This window comes from Microtus ochrogaster, unplaced genomic scaffold, assembly GCF_000317375.1.
Source record: "Microtus ochrogaster isolate Prairie Vole_2 unplaced genomic scaffold, MicOch1.0 UNK117, whole genome shotgun sequence".
Classification (NCBI taxonomy): Eukaryota; Metazoa; Chordata; class Mammalia; order Rodentia; family Cricetidae; genus Microtus; species Microtus ochrogaster.
Genome location: NW_004949215.1, coordinates 876,726 through 879,992, shown reverse-complemented (window position 1 = coordinate 879,992; position 3,267 = coordinate 876,726).

Here is a 3,267-nt window from a genome sequence, read left to right as displayed (position 1 = left end):
GGTGTGGGCCATCCACTGAAGCAGGGGGAACCTACAAAATTCTACACCTTCAAGAAGAGTGATTTGTCCTCCTCCAGCAGCTATCAACTGGCCATAGTCCTCTTCAAAGAGTAGGACTCACCTGGAGCACCTTCCCATTTGTGTGAGAAGTTGACTGGCTTAGTTTTATGTAAGTGATTCTCATGTAAGTAACCATGTAGGTCAGTTGAGGCAGAATATCACATGATTTTTTGTTCTTTGCATTTTTATAGTTATTGTTTTATTGAGGACTACATTATGAGTGGGTACAATGATAGATATTTAGAGTGTTCTTAAAGATTATACTAGTTTAGTAATGTGGTGTTTGTAGGTTCTCCTCCAAAATACCTAAACTCACTAGCCCTGCTTGGTTAGCTATGTTCCCAGGACCAGGCATGATTTTTCTCTTGTTGTTTCTTATGTCCCATTAGAGAGGTCTTAGTTGCCATCAAGATATAATACTACTATTGCCTCCTTAGGTTTTCGTACCATATTGGTCATTGTAGTTGATATGCGTAACAGCTGGGGAGGATAACTGGTTGCTTCTCTCCCTTGGAAACTTGCATGTTACCCTCTGGTACTCTGAAAGTTAGTTATCAGGTAGAAACGCTTCATGTCAGATAAAGCTTGGATTCTTCTGATCCTATATTTTAAATGATGTCATCAGCAATAAAGACTCAGTGACATTTCTTGAATGGAAACAATGACAAGAATATTAGTCTATAATGTTTAAGAGTCTTTGAAATTACCTAACCAACAACTTGAATGAGAGACTCCCATGACTGGTATTGAGTTTTGCTTGTTTTTTTTTTTAAAAAGGTATCTAGGGCTCTTGGGAAAAGCATTGTTAACACAGACAGAAACATTAATTTAAACTATGTATGTATTTGTGAACACACATATACCTATTTATGTATTTTATGCAATTTTAGCTAAATAGATACTAATATGATTCCTTGAAATGTTTTAAAATACCGTTTCTATAATTCCAGCCTCCTTCAACTCTCTCCTATCTTAGCCTTCTTTCCTTTAATTCTTCCTATTTCTCCCATTAAATTTTGCTTATCCTGCTTCCCCAAAACACATGTTCCCTATTGTATCTTTCTGGCCTCTGTAGTTACTCTGGGTTATATTTTTACTTTTGAAGATTTGGAATTATTATCTCTACAATTTCCATTGGTGTTAGGAGTTCAGTGGCAGAATATGTGGCATTTTTCTTTTTGGATCTTGGTCAACTCATTTAAAATAATTTTTCTAGTTACATTGACTGACATGCAGAGTTTAGGATTTACTGGTTTTTTTACTTTAAATATTATTCCACAGTGTATAAGAGCCACATTTTCATTATCCATTCATCAGTTGAAAAACTTTTAGCTTGTTTCCATTTCTTAGTTACTGTGAATAGAACAGCAATAGAACATGGCTAAGCAAATACCTGTGGACTAGGACATAGAGTTCTTTGGACATAGATCCAGAGGTGGCATAGCTTGAAAATTTAAGAGACTTATCTTAAGTATTTAGAATGTTCTCCACACCTGTTTCCAAAGTAACTGCACCAATATGAATTCTTCTGAGAATGAATGTGGGTTCCTATTCCCAACACAACTTCCCCAGCATTTGTTATCAGCTGTTTATTGTGGGGTTTTTTTGGATCTAGATAATCTGACTGGGTTGAGAAGAAATCTCAAAGTTATTTTTATCTTTTTTGCATTCCCTAATTGCTAACAATGATGAACAATATTGACAATTTTTTTAGCCATTTTTATTTCTTCTGAGAATTCCATCATGTTTTCGACCATCTGCATTTTGTTCACCAGGAAGGGATGGAGTGAAAAGGGTTGGTTTAGTAAGAATAGCATGGGATCAAACTGGATCCTCTGTATGTGGTTGACAATTGGGGCAGACTAAGGGGCCAATGATAATGACACTCGGATTTGTCTCTATTGCATGTATTGATTTTTTGGGATCCTATTCTCTTTGCATGCACACCTTCCTAGGCCTGGATGTAGAGGGGAGGGCCTTGGACTTCCCACAGGGCGTGGTGTCTTGCCTTCTCTTAGGACTGGAGGGGGTAGTGGAGGAGGTGAGGGAAAGGGAGGGAAGTGGGAGGAGTGGAGGAAGTGGGAATTTTGATTGATAATATTTATAAAGTAATATAAAATAAAATAAAATGATTAAAAATTGTGGATGTGGTTTGAAGTCACATTTGTTGGTGGTGTACTTCCACTAGGGGGCACTGCAGAGTTTCTAGAAATTATGTTTTCTTAAGGCACCTAGAGGTTTGAGGATCCCAGAAGAGACATAAGACAATCAACTGTTAAAGCAAGGAATAGGGGTGATGGCGTGGAGTTTAACAAATCTTTAGAACTCAATCATTACATATATATCTAGTGCCGGTTCACTGGATCTTACATGTTTATCAATCTTTTTTAAAAACAAATCTCTGAAAAGATGTAAGCAAAATAGAATCTGACTGGATATTATGAGGTTGGACATTCAAGAGAAAACATATCCACTGCTTTTATTTTTTAATTTCATTTTTAAAATTGTTCCTAGCTGGGCGGTGGTGGCGCACGCCTTTAATCCCAGCACTCGGGAGGCAGAGGCAGGCGGATCTCTGTGAGTTCGAGACCAGCCTGGTCTACAGAGAAAGTTCCAGGACAGGCTCCAAAACCACAGAGAAACCCTGTCTCGAAAAACCAAAAAATAAATAAATAAATAAATAAATAAATAAATAAATAAATAAAATTGTTCCTATATTCAAAAAATTAGAAATTATCCAAATTCCATTTATATCATACATAATATATAAATATCTATCTCCCTAATTATCTATCTATCTATCTATCTATCTATCTATCTATCTATCTATCTATACCATAAGCTATAAAGAAAAGGAATAAAAATTTGATAAAAAATCTGGTAAATAAAAGGTATGAAAAACTGATAGTGTATGGATCTTGGTTTATTGATATAAATTTAAGGTCAATTTTGTTATATGTGTATGCATTTCTGATCTTGATTAAGGTATTGTGTAGCTCATTTAAAAATGTAATGTATAATTAAGAAATATAAGTTAATAAGTAATCATCTATAATATTCAAGCTTATAGTCATGTTAGTTAGATTTTCTAGATATATAAAGATATAATTCAGTTAGGTAGATATTCTTCAAATCTTTCAGAGACCTTCAGAATATGGCATTTAAAAATGTTTTAATAATTTAGGAGTTATCATGAAAATGAGACAC